At 44.1% G+C, this 21,867-nt stretch overlaps 1 pseudogene; it reads right to left on the bottom strand.

Annotated features, from left to right (window-relative positions):
- Positions 1–853: 853 nt before the first annotated feature.
- Positions 854–17,762, bottom strand: LOC123424882 (annotated as a pseudogene).
- Between the last annotated feature and the right edge of the window lie 4,105 nt (positions 17,763–21,867).

Raw genomic sequence — 21,867 nt, 5'->3', positions numbered from 1 at the left:
AAAGAAGTTTTTTCGTGAAGAATTGAAACATTATTGTCTATGAATTAGAATTTGGATTTATTTAAGGTAATCAAACTAGCAGGGAATATTGTTTCTCATACTTAATATTTTGCTACTTTATTAGTCTTTCTTTCATGATATGACATAGTCTCCGTGATTATCAATTTTTTATATATTATACGTCTCAGAATAATAAAATATGGTCGGATATGCGTACATATATATTACCTACAAGGGCCCTTTTTTCAACTTGGCCAAGGGCCCTCACTACTCTCCCTGATTTTCAAGTGGGGTGGGGCCCTCATTCTTCTTAATCTCCAATCAAAATCCACCTGTGTACCATTGCTGGGGGGGGGACGAGGGGGATGCGCGAGGAAGGGGGCAATGGAAGGGCACGATTTAACGGCCCAGGCGAAGCGATCCGGCGCTGGGCTGTTCGGCCGGGTGCACTGGCGCAGATCAGTGTCCAAAAGAAATGAGTAAAGAAACACGCACGCAGGGACATCGCCCTTACTAGATCGATCTGTTGCCACAAGCACATAACGTCCCTGTTAAAAGTAAGTTTTTGGAGAAATGTCCCTGTTATTTGCTTTGTATTCTCCCACGGTAGATTACAGGGGCGTGTACATAGGGGCGTGTACATGCATATTTATAGCAGCCAACTTCTGTACTCATTTTCACCTGTACCATATCGTTTGGAACATTGTTTCCTTTCTATCTACATATAGTAACTTGCAATCTTTGCAGGTTCCAAAAAAGACTTACACATGTAACATGACGGAACCACATGTATCACGTGGTAGCACAAAACGTTCTTACTAGTAGTACTAACAGGTACAGAAGAGGGTTCTTCCTAAATCACATCCTGAAATATGACCTTTGCGATGTGGCTATCAACTGTTTCAGGTGAGCAATGAGCCGAGTAATAGAAGCTTTTCACCACGTTGAGAAATATTCTCTCTGGTTTCTCTGTTGATTGCCTGGCTACCCTGATGAATACGCCAAGAAAGTTCTTGCATCTCCAAATCCACTTGCCGTTGTAAGTCCTCTGTGTTCTCCATGCTCTGTCCATGCTCCCCTCATTCTGCTTTTCCGCATTGAACATATATTGGTTATAGTTTGACAAATCACATACAACTCAAATCGAGGTACATGGACATATGAATGCAATGCATGTACACACGCACCTGAGCAAGACCTATTGTGGCGAGCTTGTGGCAGATGGAAGAGGTGAGCTGCTCGAGTTGTGAATAATCCCAAAGGTTCAGTTTCTTCTCAGCTGAAACGTTCCTTCCAGAGACGATCTCGATGGTCCGAACGAACAACAGTGCAGTATCTCCATCAATGGATCCATGGTTCTCCTTTGCAGTCCATGCCATGAGCCACTGCTTCCACTGTAGTTCTCAAAGAAAATAGAGGTTCAGCCGTTTTATATCTAGTAAAAGTTCAATATCTCAGACCGCCGGAAACATTGTCAGACGAAACAAGGTCGATAAGGTCTTCAAGATTCTGTGTTGAATTGCATGGACCCCTGCGATGAATTGCACACATGTTTTGCACCGATCATCACTAAACCCAGATTCCAGGAAGGGAGAACTATGAGGCTGCATACATACCCAATGTGTCGGAAGTGAGTTGTAACCGCCTCAGCAAGCACCGCCATGCGAGCCCATGCTAGACGCTCTGATGCCCGGCCAGGTTCGAAGATATTTGCTGAAGCTAGGAAGTATGCCGTGAGTGCGCTCTTTGGAGTCCCACCATACCTCTGAAGATGGTTCCTGAAATACCACCTGCGCATACTCTCAAGTCTCGAGTAAGAATCTAGTTGCCGATTTTTTAGCTAGTTGATTGCATTTGAGGACAGAGAGAGTCGTAGCAAAAATATATGTGACTTACTTTCTGAGGCCATTCCACTCAAGTCGGGAGAGTCTCTGATATTCTCTGAAATCAGACTTAGCCATTTTAAGGTACAGGTCGTTGCTCACAAGATTCATTCTGAAATATTTAGTGTCAGAAACAAAAGTGTAACAGATATTTGACTACCATAAATTAAATAAGCTGCATTTAGAATGGGTCGAGTGTCACATGTTTGTTGAATACTAGTACATAGGTTGGTTAGTACCTCTAGAGCCCCATTCCTCATTTTGTATATGATAACTTCCTGAATTTAAACTGATTTCATGGTTATTTTTGTATGCACTCAATGTATCTCACTTTGCTTGATACATGGATCACGTTTAGGTTTAAAATATTGTGGCGTCTCAAATTATCCCAAAAGATAAATATTTTCCTTTGGTTTCTATAATGGAGAGTTATTCTAATTAACTAAGTATAATTTGGTTATCTAATTTTCTTTACCTGTAGAGGACCTTGGCAATCCAGTCATCGGTGTTGCCACCGTACTGATCCAGATACATCCTTGTTTTAATTCGTGGTAAACTTGCTTTCCACGGGAAGTTCAGTGTGTACCCGACCTGATTTTGCATGAAGAACTGCTCAATACTCTGTTCTCAACCATGGAAACTAACTAGTAGCCGGGTTGGCACATACCTCGCCAGGAAAGTTCTTGGTGATGATCCACTTGTCGTACAGATTGTTGGAGGCTTGTCTCTCTTGGAGGAATGCACGACAATAGTGCCCAGCCCTTGCCAGGACGTCGTCGTCACCAGGGAACATGAACTGAGATGCACGGTAAGTGTTGTGCATTGGGGTAACAGAAGCGTGGTTGGTCTCCATGGGGAAGCAGACGAACCTGCCATCCTTCTCAAACTGCTTAAACACAGCTGCATTGTGGACGCGCATTAGTAAAACTCGATCCAGCATGCATGCCAACGCGCTTCTCAAACTTTGAATCTAGCTTATATCTGACTAAATCTGACTAAAAATATTAGTTACATGGATTGACGTCGTATCCATGCTGACGGAGGAGACGGAAACCCATGGCCGTGTCATCAATATCCGCGATTGGGTAGTGCACGTTATGAGCCAATCCCTTCTGAGTCCACCGCCTGTTCAAAGTGAAGATATACCCCTGGTCTCAAACTAGTACTCTATCACACTTAAAGGAAAACACAACTCTAGTAGCATTCCATTTTAAAAACACAATTAATATTTAGATACTACTTCTGTACCAAAATAGAAGACAATTTTTTCTGTTCAAATTTGGTACTGAAGGGAGTATATTATGACGTAATATATTTCCAATTAGATGGAGGTTGCGTATGTTACCTGTAAATAAACTCTAAGAACCGATCAATTTCACTTGTAAAGTGCCTTGATATCCCGAGATGCATCAGCCGATCCACCACCCATACTTGCTCAAAAGTATCCATAGAGTGGCTACATGGCACTAGTGAAAAAGAAAGGAAATTTATATGAATTGCAATGTTAGTATTGACCAATGTTGTCTTGGTAAAATTCTTTTTGCTATTGACCAATTGAGGAGACTACATGGAACCAGTCACCTAAGTTTGCATTCGATCATGTTAGTTCTTAGTTGTACAAGAAGTAATAGTAGTGATTTTAATTACCTCCTCCATCGAACTTTTTGATGAGCCTATCCAGGAATGCTTGGCATTCTTTGTCGCTAATTTTTTTTAAATATTGCATTGTTTTTATTCTTTTTGAAAAATAATGCCCCAAATTCAAAAATTCGAAAAATATACCTGCCTCGGCGACCTTGTGGCCGACTGGAGGTTGTCGGCGTTGCTGCGGCCGACAGGGGGCTGTCGACCTCACCAAAGCCGACAGGGTGCTCTCGGCCACGTGGAGGCCGATTAGTGGTCGGCCACTGCCACTCGGCCTTGGGGAAGCCGATTTTTTGCACCACCTTTCCCGCTAAATTTTGCCCGTTTCGTTTCCCGGCACCTTTCCCACCAACTATTTACCCTCTTATTTCCCGCCAAATCTTTCCCGCCTCATTTCCCTCCTCGTTTTCCCGCCATATTCCTGGTCATCTAAGTCTATAAAAGGAGGCATTGGACTGCCTTCCTCCATCATCCAACCTCACTTGAGAACACTAGCACTGCCTTCCATCCTCCATCATCCAGTAAATATGAGTTTGCCTTGCTCAGATCAGAGCATCAGGCCTAAGAAAATGCAGAGTGCGAGTTTCCCTCGGGGTGTGGAAGCAGTTCGATGTTGGTGCGGTGATCTCTGCAAGGTGAAGGAGGTGACGGATTTTTCAGATTGGTTGGGCATGAAGTTTTTCATGTGCGCCAATTATGAATCTGATCCGCCCGAATCTATTTCTGCGTACCTCAGGCCTCAGGTATGCTCAAGTTATCCAGAGTAAATATGTTGTTGATGTTATTGTTTACTTGATATTTATATATATATTTTGTAGTCTCCTCCTCCTCTTGCATGTACTATCGTTGGATTGACACGGAAATGCCGGACTGGGCGGTGACCGAGATTCGTGAAAGAGGTCGCCATGCATGGGCTAGCTTGGACTTGGAAGAGCGCCGCGCGAAGGCTGAAGCAGAGGAGAAAGTAGAGCATAAGAAAGAGTGGGAAGATTACTGTCTGGAGAAGAGGGCTTTTATTGATGAGATGATAAGGAAGAACCAAGAAGAGAAACTTTGGTTGGAGGAGGTTTACAGACAGCGGGAACAAGCCCGTGAAGCTGAGAGGGAGAGAAAGAGAGAAAGGGCTCGTGCGGCCAAAGCAGCAGAAGAAGTCGGTGATGGAAAAGGGAAATATCCATGCTGGACTCAGTAGATTTATTATAATTTCAGCAAGTTGTATCTTAATTTCAGCAAGTTGTGTAAGCATGTTGTATCTTAATTTCAGTAAGTTGTATTTTAATTCCGGCAAGGTCTATCTTAGTTCTTCCTGTAATCTCAAGTTATTGGTAGTATATGTGTTATCCACGGAGAACCAACTGAGCATTTTTGTTCCCGCCTTGCTTTCCCGCCATTTTGTTCCCGCCTCGCTTTGCCGCCATTTATTTCCCGCTCTTGGGCACCTATAAGACCCTCTTCACATCAAGGTTGTTAAGGAGTGTGCTCAAAATGTCTCATTATCCTTTCGATCATAGTTTTCACAGTGGTATGTCGGAGTGTCTTCTACGCCTGGCTAGCAATTTCAAGATAGACAATAGAATAGTTTCATGGGACGAACTCATCAGTAGGGACACGCTACTGAATGAGGTTGCTCATGCATTAGCTAGGAAGGGGTGGGCTGCAAGGACATATGAGGAAATTCGGAAGGAACTTTTGCGGTTGAATAAAAGGTGGAAGAAGAAAGGCCAGCACATACGCGGTGGAGGTTGAGTCAAACATCCCTTTTTATGGATTGACGATAGCGAGGACGAAGACAATATCTTCATGCCGAGTAGCAAGGACAGGAGGGCAACATCAACGAGTGCCAAGAGTACCGCTTCGTCGAAGGGCCAGAGCTCTGCATCATCGAAGGATGACGACGACTTTATGTAGTTCTTGTATGAACTCTGCATCTTAATGTATCTTATTTTATGTATCTTATTTCATGTATATTATTTTATACTTTGTTTGTAATCTCAAGTTATTGGTAGTATATGTGTTATCCACGATGAACCAACTCAGCATAGAAATAGATAGGAATATGTCTCATAGATAAAATACACATAAGTCTCATAGATAAAATACACATAGGGTCTACACATTTATGGTTCGATGACGCTAGGGTTATAGGGAATTGTTATACGAGGTTATCGAAAGTTGTTCGGAGTCCCGGATGAGATCCCGGACGTCACGAGGAGCTCCGGAATGGTCTGGACGTAAAGATTGATATATAGGACAAATTGTTTTGGACACCGGAAGTGTTTCGGGCGTCGCCGGTAACGTACCGGGACCACCGGAAGTGTCCCCGGGGGTCCACCAGAAGGGGCCACCACCTCGGGAGGCTAGATGGGCCAAGTGCGGGAGGGAAACAGCCCCTAGGTGGGCTAGTGCCCCCCCCCCCCCACACTCAGCCCATGGCACAAGAAGAGGGGGGAGGGGGGAAACCCTAGCGCAGGTGGGCCTAAGGCCCACCAGAAGGGTGCGCCACCCCTCCTCCCCTCCTAGCCGCCGCACATCCTCCCCATCTAGGGCTGCCGCCCCTCCCAGGAGAGGGAAACCCTCAAGGGGCGCAGCCCCTCCCTCCCTCTATATATATTGGGCACTTTGGGCTGTTGGAGACACCAATCTTCCTCTCCCTCGGCGCAGCCCTGCTCTTCCTTCTCCTCCTCCGTGTCGGTGCTTGGCGAAGCCCTGTCGGGAGACCTCGTCTCTCCATCGACACCAGGCCTTCGTGCTGACGGAGATCTTCCCCAACCTCTCCCTCCTCCTTGCTGGATCAAGGTGCGGGAGACGTCACCGGGCTGCACGTGTGTTGAACGCGGAGGTGCCGTGGTTCGGCACTAGATCGGAATCACACCGCGATCGGAATCGCCGCGAGTATGACTCCATCAACCGCGTTCTAGCAACGTTTCCGCTTAGAGATCTTCAAAGGTATGAAGATGCACTCATCCCTCTCTCGTTGATGGTCTCTCCATAGGAAGATCTGAATATGCGTAGGAAATTTTTTGAATTTATGCTACGTTACCCAACAGTGGTATCAGAGCCAGGTTTTCTATGCGCAGATTCTATGCACGAGTAGAACACAAAAGGTTGAGGGCGATGATTTGTCAATTGCTTGCCGCTACTAGTCTTATTCTTTGCCGGTGGTATTTTGGGATGAAGCGGCCCGGACCGACATTACACGTACGCTTACATGAGACTGGTTCCACCGACACACATGCACACCGTGCATAAAGGTGGCTAGCGGGTGTCTGTCTCTCCTACTCTAGTCGGATTGGATTTGATGAAAAGGGTCCTTATGAAGGGTAAATAGCTTTGGCATATCATCGTTGTGGCTGTCACGTAGGTAAGAAAACGTTCTTGCTAGAAACCCAAATCAGCCACGTAAAACTTGCAACAACAATTAGAGGACGTCTAACTTGTTTTTGCAGGGTTTGACATGTGATGTGATATGGCCAATTTTGTGATGTTGCATGTATGATGTATGAGATGATCATGTTATTGTAATATGTTTCACGACTTGCATGTCGATGAGTATGAGAACCGGCAGGAGCCATAGGAGTTGTCTTAATTTATTGTATGAGATGCAACGCCATGTGCTTACTACTTTACTTCATTGCTAACGGTTAGCCATAGTAGTAGTGATAGTAGTAGTTGGCGTGACGACTTCACGGAGACACGATGATGGAGATCATGGTGTCACGTCGGTGACAAGGGTGATCATGCGATGCCTGAAGATGGAGATCGAAAGAGCAAAGATGATAATGGCCATATCATGTCACTATATGATTGCATTGTGATGTTTATCATGTTTTTCATCTTATTGCTTAGAACGACGGTAGCATAATAAGATGATCCCTCTTAAAATTTCTTGATCGTATTCCCCTAAGTGTGCACCCTTGCGAAGGATCATTGTCTCGAAGCACCACGTGATGATCGGGTGTGATAGATTCTAACGTTCGCATACAACGGGTGTAAGCCAGATTTACACACGCGAAGCACCTAGGTTGACTCGACGAGCTTAGCATGTACAGACATGACCTCGAATACAAGTGACCGAAAGGTCGAACATGAGTCATATGGTTGAATACGATCAGCATGAAGTTGCTCACCATGGTGACTAGTCCGTCTCACGTGATGATCAGATACGGGTTAGTCAACATGGATCATGTATCACTTAGATGACTAGAGGGGTGTCGATTTAAGTGGGAGTTCATACTTAATTTGATTAAATGAACTTAATTGTCATGAACTTAATCTAAAAGTTGTCTTTGTAAATATTGTAGATGGCAACGTCAACCTCAATTTCAACGCATTCCTAGAGAAAAACAAGCTGAAAGATGATGGTAGCAACTATGCGGACTGGGTTCGCAACTTGAACCTTATGCTTGAAGCAGCTAAAAAGGCTTATGTCCTTGATGCGCCACTAGGTGACCCTCCCGCTCCCGCAACAGGCCAGGACATTCTGAACGTCTGGCAAACGCGGAGTGATGACTACTCTCAGGTTAGGTGTGGCATGTTATACAGTTCGGAAATGGGGCTCCAAAGGCGTTTTGAGCAACACGGTGCATATGAGATGTTCCAAGAGCTGAAGCTAGTTTTTCAAGCTCATGCCCATGTCGAGAGATATGAAGTCTCCGACAAGTTATTTAGGTGTAAAGTAGGGAAAACAGTTCTGTCAGTGAGCACATACTCAAAATGTGTGGGTTACACGGTCGTCTGACTTCACTTGGAGTCGAACTTCAAGATGATGCTATAATTGACAGAATCCTCCAGTCTCTCCCACCAAGCTACAAATGTTTTGTGCTGAACTACAACATACAAGGGATGGAGAAGACCATTCCCGAGTTGTACTCCATGCTCAAGTCTGCGGAAGTAGAAATCAAGAAGGAGCATCAAGTGTTGATGGTCAACAAGACCACTAGTTTCAAGAAGGGCAAGGGTAAGAAGAACTTCAAGAAAGACTGCAAAGCGTTGCCGCACCCGGTAAGCAAGATGCCGGGAAGAAGAAAAAGAATGGACCCAAGCCTAAGACTGAGTGCTTCTATTGCAAGGGAAAGGGTCATTGGAAGTGGAACTGCCCCAAATACTTAGCGGACAAGAAGGCTGGCAACGTTAAAGGTATATGTGATATACATGTTATTGATGTGTACCTTACCAGCGCTCGTAATACCTCCTGGGTATTTGATACCGGTGCTGTTGCTCACATTTGCAACTCAAAGCAGAAACTGCGGAATAAGCGGAGACTGGCCAAGGACGAGGTGACGATGCGCGTCGGGAATTGCTCCACGGTCGATGTGATCGCCGTCGGCATGCTACCTCTACATCTACCGTCGGGATTAGTTTTAAACCTTAATAATTGTTATTTAGTACCAGCTTTGAGCATGAATATTGTATCAGGGCGTGTGTGGTCCAATGAACGTTGGAGTTCGCGGTCGCTATCATTATGTTCTCACTCTCACCGATGATTTGAGTAGGTATGGGTATATCTACTTGATGAAGCACAAATCTGAGACGTTTGAAAAGTTCAAGGAATTTCAGAGTGAGGTCGAGAATCAACTTGACAGAAAAATTAAGTGTCTACGATCTGATCGTGGAGGAGAATATTTGAGTCACGAGTTTGGCACACACCTAAGAAAGTGTGGAATCGTTTCACAACTGACGCCGCCTGGCACACCGCAACGCAACGGAGTGTCTGAACGTCGTAATCGCACTTTATTAGATATGGTATGATCTATGATGTCTCTTACCGACTTACCGCTATCATTTTGGGGATACACATTAGAAACTGCAGCATTCACTTTAAATAGGGCACCGTCTAAATCCGTTGAGACGACACGACACCGTATGAACTATGGTTTTGCAAGAAACCTAAGTTGTCGTTTCTTCAAGTTTGGGGCTGCGATGCTTATGTGAAGAAACTTCAACCAGAAAAGCTCGAACCCAAACCAGAGAAATGCGTATTCATAGGATACCCTAAGGAAACTATTGGGTATACCTTCTACCTTAGATCCGAAGGTAAAACCTTTGTTGCCAAGAAGGGATCCTTTCTAGAGAAAGAATTTCTCTCAAAAGAAGTAAGTGGGAGGAAAGTAGAACTTGATGAGGTAATTACACCCCCTCTCGAACAGGAAAGTAGCACGGCGCGGGAAATTGTTCCTGTGGCGCCTGCACCAACTGAAGAGGAAGTTAATGATAATGATCATGAAGCTTCGGATCAAGTTACTACTGAACCGCGAAGGTCCACAAGGGCACGCTCCGCACCAAAGTGGTACGGCAACCCTGTGATCGAAATCATGTTGTTAGACAACGATGAACCTTCAAACTATGAAGAAGCGATGGCGGGCCCGGATTCCAACAAATGGCTTGAAGCTATGAAATCCGAGATAGGATCCATGTATGAGAACAAAGTATGGACTTTGGTGGTCTTGCTCGATGACCGGCGAGCCATAGAAAATAAATGGATCTTCAAGAAGAAGACTGATGCAAACGGTAATGTAACCGTTTATAAAGCTCGACTTGTCGCAAAGGGTTTTTGACAAATTCAAGGAATTGACTACGAGGAGAGTTTCTCTCCCATAGCGAAGCTGAAATCAGTCTGAATCATGTTAGAAATTGCCGCCTTTTATGATTATGAAATTTGACAAATGAACGCCAAAACAGCGTTCCTTAACGGAAATCTTAAGGAAGAGTTGTATATGATGCAACCAGAAGGTTTTGTCGATCCTAAGGGTGCTAACAAAGTATGCAAGCTCCAGTGCTCCATCTATGGGCTGGTGCAAGCATCTCGGAGTTGGAACATTCGCTTTAATGATGTGATTAAAGCGTTTGGGTTCATAGAGGTTTACGGAGAAGCCTGTCTGTATAAGAAAGTGAGTGGGAGCTCAGTAGCTTTCCTCATACTATATGTGGATGACATATTGTTGATGGTGAATAATATAGAGATGTTGGAGAGTTATTCTAATTAAAGAAGGATAATTTGGTTATCTAATTTTCTTTACCTGTAGAGGACCTTGGCAATCCAGACATCGGTGTTCCCACCGTACTGATCCAGATACATCCTTGTTTTAATTCGTGGTAAACTTGCTTTCCACGGGAAGTTCAGTGTGTACCCGACCTGATTTTGCATGAAGAACTGCTCAATACTCTGTTCTCAACCATGGAAACTAACTAGTAGCCGGGTTGGCACATACCTCGCCAGGAAAGTCCTTGGTGATGATCCACTTGTCGTACAGATTGTTGGAGGCTTGTCTCTCTTGGAGGATGTAATGCCCCAAGTATAGGACTTCCCTTTTTTTTGTAACCTTCCATGTGGGGCCACCTTGTCAGAGATTGTGGTGATATCATTTTTGTGCCATGATTTCATGTGTGTTCCCTAGTACTTACTTCCCTTGCATGCAGGCATAACATATCATTCCTTGTCATACCTTATGTTTGCATGCCATGATCATGTTGCATTGGATCTTACTAGGAGTAGTGATGTGGTGTTGTGAGTGCATGTGTTCTTGCTAGGGTTAAGTGGTGGTATTGCACTATCTTATGATGCATGTGATGATGGTGTGTGTAATGTAGGAGTGAGAGCTAGTCATTTTTTTTAGCTCTTGCTATTTAACTCTTTTTCCCTCCTTTTTTTTCCATGTCAAAATTCCTTCTTCCCAAAAATGGTTCTAAAATGTCTGGTGGTTAGATAAAAATGTGTTTATGACGAGGTGCAATTTTTCTGGTTTGTTCTTTAATTTTTAGAGGTGCAAATAAACTCAAAACAGTAGGTTAATTACTGTTTTGCATATATTTCAAACATCTCCAAATATTGCTTTCCTATTTTTCCCTATTGGGCCATAATTTCTTATGTCTAGCAGGATTTTCCTTTTAATTTTTAACCCAGTAGTTATTTTGGGTAATACTTTTTTTCTTCCCTGGGTGCATTTGTTTTTCTGTTTACCTAATTGGATAAACCTCCTGTGTAATTATTTCTTTCCCTGGCCCACTAAGTCTTCTCCCGTGTTGGCCCAGTAGGTCTCCACCCCTGGCGACAGAGCCCGCTGGCGAGCGTTTTCTTCTTCCTCCCGACGTCACTCTTGTACGACCTACGCTCCACCTCTCGATCGCTTTCTCTTTGATCCAGCGGCTCGAGCTCGCCTCCCGAGACGATAAAAGGAGCCCGGGGCCTCCTCCTCCGCCCTAGGGTTCCCTCTCCGTCCCCCCAGCGCCGCCAGTTTCCTCCTTCCCTCGTTCTTCCCTGGTAAGCTTCTGAGAAGTAGCAGAGAGAGAGAGAGAGAGTGCAGCGCCTCCTCCGTCAACCCGCCGTTCCGTCGCCTCCGGCACCGGCCGCCATGTTCGGGGGCTCGGGGCGGCTCCCCGCGTCCCATTCCCGGCGTTAGGACCCCGAGGAGCGACCTCCCCACCCCCCGTCGAGCTCGTCCTCGTCAACGGGGCGAACCGGGCGAACTCCTTCCCTGCTTCGGTCTATGTCATAGGAGCTTCTTCGGCGTCTTCTTCCCCGATCCGGCGCTCCTGCTCCCCGTTCGGCGCCCCATCTTCTCCCAAGGTGAGGCCGCGCGTCCCCCTTCTATCCTCCTCCGCGGAGCGGCTCAGACCTCCGTCGTGTGCGTGCGTTCTCTGTTCGTGGCAGCAGCGTGTTAGAGGATGCGGTCGTAGCGGCTGTTCTGCAAGTGCCGCGTGCGTGGGTGCTGCGCAGAGGGGCTCCCTCCCCTCGTGGTAGCAGCGTCATGGCTAGGTAGGCTACCCGGCAGCAGCTGCGCGGCGTGGCCGTAGCCGGTCGAGTTGGGTGCTTGCGGATTGCAGTAGGGGCTCCTCCCCGCGTAGATGGGTGTCCAGCAGGTGGGGACTCTTCCCCTCGTCGGATCTTAGCGTCGCGTGCACGAGTTCACCGCCGGCAGTGCAGCGAAGCAACGCCGGCTAGGATTCCCGTCAGCTCTCTGTCGCTGTCGTTCTCGGCAGACAGAGGGCGACTTCAGATAGTCTATCCTGTTCGAGTCTCCCCCTCTGTCAGTAAACACTTCGTAGCCCAGTGGTTGTTCCATGTGTGCGCCTGATGAGAGGTTGTGGGTTTGATTCCCCCTCGGCGCTGAGTATATTTTTGTCAGATTTTTCCCGTGTTATTCCTGTGCAAGAGCAGCAGGGACATGTTTCCCTGTACTCTTCCCCCTTTCTGTTGAAATAGTGGTGCTAGTGCAGTGGCTAGGTGGTGCCTTGTGTACCAGGGGGTACTGGGTTCGAATCCCAGGACCCCTGATATTTGTTTTAGCTATTGTTTTTTATTTTTTATTGCTGCCTTTTTATTTGTTCTTCCCCTCCCTTGTGTTGGGCAGCAAGATGGAATTAAAATCTTTTTCCTTGCTAGTGTAGTTAGGAACAGGTTCCTTTGTGTGTGAGTTGCACACTTGCAAGATAATAGATGGATATTGCTAGCCTTGTAAACCATTGTGGATTGTATCTAGTGGTGAGAAGAACACTTGGTAGGAGTTGTGCTAGTGATGTGTTTTTATTGTGTGTGTTGTGCCTTAAGGAGATAAGATGCACTAGCTACTCTTGTGGAGCCTATCTTTGGGAGTTTTAGGTGGTCTAAGTTGATCTTGTAGTTTCTTTTGTTTGCATGGATTTAGTGGGGTGTGGATGCCTCCCCCTCACCACATGTCTTGAGGTGATGAGTTGCACTAGATAGCTATCTATGTTAGCATGTGAGGGTGTGGATTGTTGTGGTGGTTGCATATCGAGGATGACATGAATATTAGGAAGATCCTAGTGATGCTTGTGAGAGTGTGCACCATCACATGTCCATATGTGAGGGTGTGCATACTCTCTTGTTAGCTTAGAGTTTCTTTTGTGTTGGGCTTGATGCTAGTGCTAGTGAGGTATTGTGTGTGTTGGTGTTGTTGATGTGCATGACACAAACATGGGGTTCAAACCCCCATGTCACTTTGTCATTGTGCACATGAAACTCTCCTACGTAATTGTCATCTTATAAGCATACCTTATGGAGTTGCATTTCCATTTTATGAAAGTTTGGGCTTTGTTTCCATGGTATAAATGGAGCCCAAGGGCATGGATCTTTGTGTGTTAGTGGTAGGGGTTTGTGCTCAACACCATAGTGGTGTCAATCACCTCTTGGGGACATGTGTGTGCAAACTATGCCTAGACAAAGTGGGCATGTGGCTGGAAAATTCCAGATTTTTGAACTCTGAAAATTTCACAAGTCTGGAATGTTGGAGACATTTTCTTCCCCTGTAGATAAGGATGTGCTGGTCATTCTGTTGAGAACTGGACTTAGTTCAGTGCTGGTGTTTTGAACCTGGTATGTTTGTGAAGCTTCCTATCAATTTTCAAGTCATTTGGAGTCCAGTAGCTTGTGTTTTGTTTGCTGACAAAAAGCTTCAGAACAGAAACAGAATCTCAGGTGCAGGAATTTTCACTAAGTCCCTGAGAACTGATGGTTTTGGGAAAGTTTGTGGCCTTGTATCTTCTAGAGTTTAATTCCTTTTGCTGTGATTCTTGCTGGAGCTTGTAGTGTTCTTGGTTGGCAACAGCCACATATATTATTTGTCATATTTGAAGACCTGTAGCTATGTTGCATGTTGCTCACAAACAGCTAAGATGCAGAAACTGGCAGATTGCGTAGTTTTGTCATTTTGTTCAAAGTTTGTGTTTAATTGTTGTTGGGGTGTTCTAACTTGCTCCATTTCATTCATGTTGGGTTAATATATGTCTTGGCAACCTGGGAACACCAGATTTGTGCCAAATGTGTGTGAGGTGTTGAATCTTTCACGTAGAGCTTCATATCGTGTTTCATTGATTCCCGTTGATCCGTAGCTTCGTTTGCAAAGTTCTTTATATGGTTTTGCACCAGTTTTACGAGATGCATCTGTTCATATCATTCCAATGCATGTCCAGATAAGTTAGTGCAAAGTTCTGCCCAGGAACTTGTTGTAGTTTATTGTGCTTGTGCTAGTGATGGAAATAGTAGTGCATGCTCAACTTTCATCTCATGCATCATGTGATTGTTGCATTTTGTGGTGCTTCTGTTCATTGGCTGTTATTCTTGTGTTGGGTAGCACCGGGAGCGGAGTACGAATACGTGGAGTCAGGAGAGTACGTGCAGGACGATCCAGAACCATTCCAAGCTGAGGATATCACAGGCAAGATGACATGACCTTGATCCCATATCTAGACTTGTTTTGATAGTTTCGATTCCACGTCATTTTGCTCGCTGCCTACCACTGAAAATATATTGCCTCTTCATATGCCATGAGCCTAAACACCTTACTCTTTCCTAGCAAACTTGCATGGCTAGGTAGGCTTGCTCAGCTACTAATGTTAGCGTTGTTAGTTGCAGGTGATTTAAACTCATGTGATGACATGAGATTGATATCATTATATTATTTTTTCTGTTATTTAATTAATGTATCTATATACTTGGTAAATGACGGGAGGCCTAGCCTTTTGCCGGGTGTCTTGTTCCGTTATTGCCGCCTTAGTTACCGGTTACCGGTGTTTGGTTCCATAATAATCGCTCCTAACACGTTCGGGGTTGTTATGGGGACCCCCTTGATAAATCGCGTAGCGTTAAGGCTCGTCCGGCAGGACCCAACTTTGGTTTTAAACTGCTAATCACATAATAATCTGCATAGGGAATAACTACCCCGAGGAATTTAATCAACAACCCGGGCCAGTGCTCCCCATGAGTGTTGGTCCCACCTGAGCGATGTCCGGGGCCCCACTGGTCACCCAGAGGTTTAGCCATCCCGACATCTAGCTCATGTGTCATGTCCTGAGACCGAGATACGCGGCTCTTATCAGGGTCGTCGACACGACGGGAGGTCCTGCTAGCCTTGTCTTGCCTTAGCGGTATATCTTGCGTATAGGAATCCCGGTGAAGCTTTGGTTTTCCCCAGAGTTGAGGTTTTCCTCTAAGGAATCCGGCGAGATCACGAGATTCGTGATAGAGGATGCCTTTGCGGCCTGTGTTCGTTTGTGATGGACTATTGGAGCACCCCTGCAGGGTTTAATCTTTCGGAAAGCCGTGCCCGCGGTTATGTGGCAACTTGGAATATTTTGTTAACATCCGGTATTAGAGAACTTAAACATAATCTAATAAAAATGCCAACTGTGTGCGTAACCGTGACTGTCCCCTCGAAGACCTCTCTTCGATCCGGAACACGGTCGGGTTATGAATGCCGTATGTAGGTGTTCAGGATCACTTTCTGATCAAGTATTCTCGATCGTTAGCGTAGACTACTTTCACTACCTTCTCGCGTAAGTTAGCCACTTATTCAGTCTTAGGTTGCAGCAGCCTGAAACACTTCACCCCTTCCTTACCCAATAACATGACTAGTTCTGGCACCAAGGTCTTAGATTGCTGAGTCCTCCTGGCTCACGGATTCCTCCGAAACTTCCAGCAGGTACAGGTACCCCAGAGTCAGATGATCCCGACGGCACCCAGCTGGCATGGCAGTACGACGAGGAGACAGATCGCCTTTACGTGAACTATCCAGAGGACTGAGCCGTGGTCGTGATCGTGGGCCTGCAGCGGGTAGCATAGCATTTTCCTTGTTTTGTAGTCCGTTCCGGAACTACCTTGTTTGTATCTGCGTTGTACTCTGCATTATTAATAAGAAGACAGTTGAATCCCAGATTGTCTACTGTAATTATTATTTTGTGCTATGTTTACTTGCTTGCGAAACACTTAGATGCGCTTCTTTTCTATTCGGGGGCCTCGACCCTCAGATCGGAAAGGACCGCATCTTGGTCGTTACAGAGGAGTGCACGACAATAGTGCCCAGCCCTTGCCAGGACGTCGTCGTCACCAGGGAACATGAACTGAGATGCACGGTAAGTGTTGTGCATTGGGGTAACAGAAGCGTGGTTGGTCTCCATGGGAAGCAGACGAACCTGCCATCCTTCTCAAACTGCTTAAACACAGCTGCATTGTGGACGCGCATTAGTAAAACTCGATCCAGCATACATGCCAACGCGCTTCTCAAACTTTGAATCTAGCTTATATCTGACTAAATCTGACTAAAAATATTAGTTACATGGATTGACGTCGTAGCCATGCTGACGGAGGAGACGGAAACCCATGGCCGTGTCATCAATATCCGCGATTGGGCAGTGCACGTTATGAGCCAATCCCTTCTAAGTCCACCGCCTGTTCAAAGTGAAGATATACCCCTCGTCTCAAATTAGTACTCCATCACACTTAAAGGAAAACACAACTCTAGTAGCATTCCATTTTAAAAACACAATTAATATTTAGATACTACCTCTGTACCAAAATATAAGACAATTTTTTCTGTTCAAATTTGGTACTGAAGGGAGTATATTATGACGTAATATATTTCCAATTAGATGGAGGTTGCGTATGTTACCTGTAAATAAACTCTAAGAACCGATCAATTCCACTTGCAAAGTGCCTTGATATCCCGAGATGCATCAGCCGATCCACCACCCATACTTGCTCAAAAGTATCCATAGAGTGGCTACATGGCACTAGTGAAAAAGAAAGGGAATTTATATGAATTGCAATGTTAGTATTGACCAATGTTGTCTTGGTAAAATTCTTTTTGCTATTGACCAATTGAGGAGACTACATGGAACCAGTCACCTAAATTTGCATTCGATCATGTTAGTTCTTAGTTGTACAAGAAGTAATAGTAGTGATTTTAATTACCTCCTCCATCGAACTTTTTGATGAGCCTATCCAGGAATGCTTGGCATTCTTTGTCGCCAGTGCGACTGAGGGCAGCAGCTGTGGCAGCAGGCGAGGAATGGAAGAACCCATCGGTACACCGCAATCTGAGTAGCTTTTCCCAGTCCAATGGTAAGTCTACCATTCCCTCAAGGCTGAAGAGTAGGGTCGTTGGTATGGCGTGCAACACATTCAGAGGTATCCTAAAATTTCAGAGTAAGATTAATTACTGCTTAATTAATTATACATAGCCTATTCAACTCAATTTATATAACAATGTTTATCACACGCATGTAGCTAGGTATACATACTTAGAGAGCTTCAGATTCCTCTTGGCATATATCTCTTCCAAGACAGGGTGATCATAAGGGATGTCCAAGTCCAGGTCCTTGGCTTTCTCTCGGAGTGTTGGGAAGTTAATCTCGAAGCCGCATGGCATCCCAGTCTTGTTCCCGTTCTAGTAATCTGCTCATATTTTCTTTGATAAATAACACACGGTACACTACCGAAGGCATTTCATATAGAGTCATAGCTGCTCTAAGTTTTGAGTTGAAAGTGTGATGATCATCATTAATGGAGCATTGTCCCATGTGAGGAAATAAAAGATGACAAAGATGCCCACCAAAAAAAAGAGGCCAAAGAGGCCACCAAAAAAAAAGAGAGAAAAAGAGAGAAGGGACAATGCTACCACTTTTTCACACTTGTGCATATTATGCACCATGATCTTCATGATTGAGAGTCTCTCGTTTTGTCACCACCATATAGCTAGTGGAATTTTTTTATTATATAACTTGGCTTGTATATTCCAATGATAGGCTTCCTCAAAATTGCCTTAGGTCTTCGTGAGCAAGCAAGTTGGATGCACACCCACTGGTTTTCTTTAAGAGCTTTCACTTACTCGTAGCTCTAGTGCATCATTTGTATGACAATCCCTACTCATTCACATTGATATCTATTGATGAGCATCTCCACAGCTCATTTTTATGCCTAGTTAATGTGACTATCTTCTCCTTTTTGTCTTGCAACCTCCACCACATTCCACACCATCTATAGTGCTATAACCATGGCTCACGCTCATGTATTGCGTGAGAGTTGAAAAGGTTTGAGAAAGTAAAGGTGTGAAACAATTACTTGGTCAATACCGAGGTTGTGCATGATTTAAATTCGATGTGCAATGATGATAGAGCATAGCCAAACTATATGCTTTTGTACGGATAACTTTCTTTTGGCCTTATTATTTTGAAAGTTCATGATTACCTTGCTAGTTTTCTTGAATGATTATTGTTTCCACGTCAATAGCAAACTATTGTTTTGAATCTAATGGATCTGAACATTCACGTCACATAAGAAGAATTACAAAGGACACCTATGCTAGGTAGCATGAAAGCATAAAAAATTCATTCTTTATCAATTTCCTACTCGAGGACGAGCAGGAGTTAAGCTTGGGATGCTTGATACGTCTCAAACGTATCTATAATTTTTTATGGTTTCATGCTGTTATCTTGTCATCTTTGGATGTTTTATGTACCTTTTATATCTTTTTTGGGACTAACTTATTAATTCAGTGCCAAGTGTCAGTTCCTGTTTTTTCTGTGTTTTTGACTCATTCCAGATCTGATTTTGGAACGGAGTCCAAACGGAATAAAAACCCCGAAATGATTTTTTCTTGAACGGAAGAAGATCAGGGGGGCCTCTGGGCCAAGCCAGATGGGCTCCAGGGAGCCCACAAGCTCCCACCACGCCACCAGGGGGGAGGCGGCGGTGTCAGGGCTTGTGGCCTCCCTAGCCATCCCCTGACCTAGATCCTTGGCCTATATATTCCCAAATATTCAGCAAAAATCCAGGGGAGCCTCGAAAATACTTTTCCGCCGCCGCAAGCTTCCGTTACCGCGAGATATCATCTGGAGACCCTTCCCGGCACCCTGCCGGAGGGGACTTTGGAGTTGGAGGGCTTCTTCATCATCATCATCGCCCCTCCAATGACTCGTGAGTAGTTGACTTCAGACCTACGGGTCCGTAGTTAGTAGCTAGATGGCTTCTTCTCTCTCTTGGATCTTCAATACAAAGTTCTCCATGATCTGCATGGAGATCTATCCGATGTAATCTTCTTTGGCGGTGTGTTTGTTGAGATCCGATGAATTGTGGATTTGTGATCAGATTATCTATGATATATATTTGAGTCTTTGCTGATTTCTTATATGCATGATTTGATATCCTCGTAAGTCTCTCCGAGTCTTGGGTTTTGTTTGGCCAACTAGATCTATGATTCTTGCAATGGGAGAAGTGCTTAGTTTTGGGTTCTACCATGTGGTGACCTCTCGCAGTGACAGTAGGGGCAGCAAGGCACACATCAAGTAGTTGCCATCAAGGGTAAAAAGATGGGGTTTTTTATTATTGGTTTGAGATTATCCCTCTACATCATGTCATCTTGCTTAAGGCATTACTCTGTTCTTATGGACTTAATACACTAGATGCATGCTGGATAGCGGTTGACGTGTGGAGTAATAGTAGTAGATGCAGAAAGTATCGGTCTACTTGTTTTGGACGTGATGCCTATAGATATAATCATTGCCTTAGATATCGTCATGATTTTGCGCGGTTCTATCAATTGCTCGACAGTAATTTGTTCACCCACCGTCTACTTGCTTTCATGAGAGAAGCCACTAGTAAACACTATGGCCCCTGGGTCTATTCACATCCATCGTTTACACCTCCGCTTTTACTTTGCTTTGTTACTTTGTTGCTTTCAGTTCTCACTTGGCAAACAATCTATAAGGGATTAACAACCCCTTCATAGCGTTGGGAGCAAGCTTTTGTGTTTGTGCAGGATCTTGAGATACTCCTCCACTGGATTGATACCTTGGTTCTCAAACTGAGGGAAATACTTACCACCGCTACGCTACATCACCCTTTCCGCTTCGAGGGAACAACAACGCAAGGCTCCAAGGCCATGGGGGAAATCCTTTGCATACTTGCCTAGGAAGACCCTTAAGGCGTAGCCGCAGCAGAAGGATCAAGCCAAGTATTCTCCGCTCGACGTGTCTATTTCTGGTGCCATTGGAAGATCTTTTGTTGCAGTAGCAGGCTCCCGGCCAGATCCAGGAATGGCGGGGAGGGGGTTCTCGCGTGAGGGAGGAGCCGCCCCGCCGCCGCCATCCCTAGGCGCGGCGCGGCTTTGTCGGCCGGCCCTCCAACAGCGGCGCTGCAGGGAGCGATGATGGCAGAGGTAAACTTGGGCGGCGGCGCTGGTTTCCCCCGTTTGCTAGATAATGTGATAATTGAGGTATAACATTAAAAAATACAACATTGCAAGTTCGAAATCTCACACGTTTTGGGTTAGTCTTCTATATTTGAGGTATTAAATGAACTAGTCGTCAACCCGTGCATTCGCACGGGCTAGTTATCTAATATATTTTTTCTATCTATGTTATGAAAAATATCGTTTTCTGAAATGAATCACTATACTTCTATTTTTTATGAAGGGTATACCTTCAGAAACACAAAGATTTACATAGAAGTTATGAATATAAGTTAGATGAAATCATCATCTAATGCCACCACACTAATATTTTTTGAGAACATAGTATCACATTATTTAATAAAGTTACTAAATGAAGATGAATCATGTGTGAAAAATTACCCTAATCATATGTTTGTTGGTCTTATTCAGGAACGATGTCGAGCCGCCTCATACACTGCTAATTTTCTTATGCGTAGGGTGCAACCTTTTATACATGTAACTATTTAAAATATGCTTAAACAACACAAATTCGGAATTGTGGAGCAATTTGGTTTCATTTCTCTAAATTTTCGGTGTGTATGTTAATATATCTTGAATGATACTTAATGCAATTTTAACTCTTGAACTATTCAACAATATAGTTTCCATGCAACATCTTGTAATTAATGGTTCGCACGTATAAAACACGTGCATGTAAACTTCTCCAAAACATTCACTATTTATAAATGGAGAAGTTTTCAAAATGGTCCAGTGTATTGTAAATTTTTCCTGAAGATTTTTTTAATGTCGTAATGGTACAATGGTTTTTCAACATTTTTTTAATATCAAGCATCAAAGTAAACTATTGTTGATTGTGCGTACTTCAAAGATAATATTTTTTCAGCCCGTGGTAACTAATTGGATTTTTGACAAAATTCACATTTGTATAGATTTTACAACTTTATTTGTGCTTCTATTTCCATGGAAAATATTTAATATACCTTTACGTTTCAAAAGAATAAGAAATAGTAAGTAATAAGACTGTTAAATAGTATCCAAAAGAGTAGAAGATATAGGCCTTGATAAAAATTTGAATACACAAAATGAATGACTAATAAGAACTTAGTAAAAACACACTATGATGATGATGAAGATAATACAAATTGGACCAGTCAGAAGTAGGCAGAAATATGATTTACATGATTGACAAACCCTATAAACACAATCAACAAATGGACTCCCTCTAAATTGTAATAAATCATTTGAGGATGGAAGCGAAATAATATCATAGTTTAATTTTTTTGGAACTATACGTCTACATTTTTAAAATAAACATCATAATAGTGCCTTCGAAGTTACATAACTAAATTATGGTTTTTTGTGGAAAATATATCATCGAG

Source organism: Hordeum vulgare, chromosome 2H (genome assembly GCF_904849725.1).
Source record: "Hordeum vulgare subsp. vulgare chromosome 2H, MorexV3_pseudomolecules_assembly, whole genome shotgun sequence".
Lineage (NCBI taxonomy): Eukaryota > Viridiplantae > Streptophyta > Magnoliopsida > Poales > Poaceae > Hordeum > Hordeum vulgare.
The sequence above is the reverse complement of the archived record's forward strand: the minus strand, read 5'-3'. Positions and strand labels throughout refer to the sequence as shown.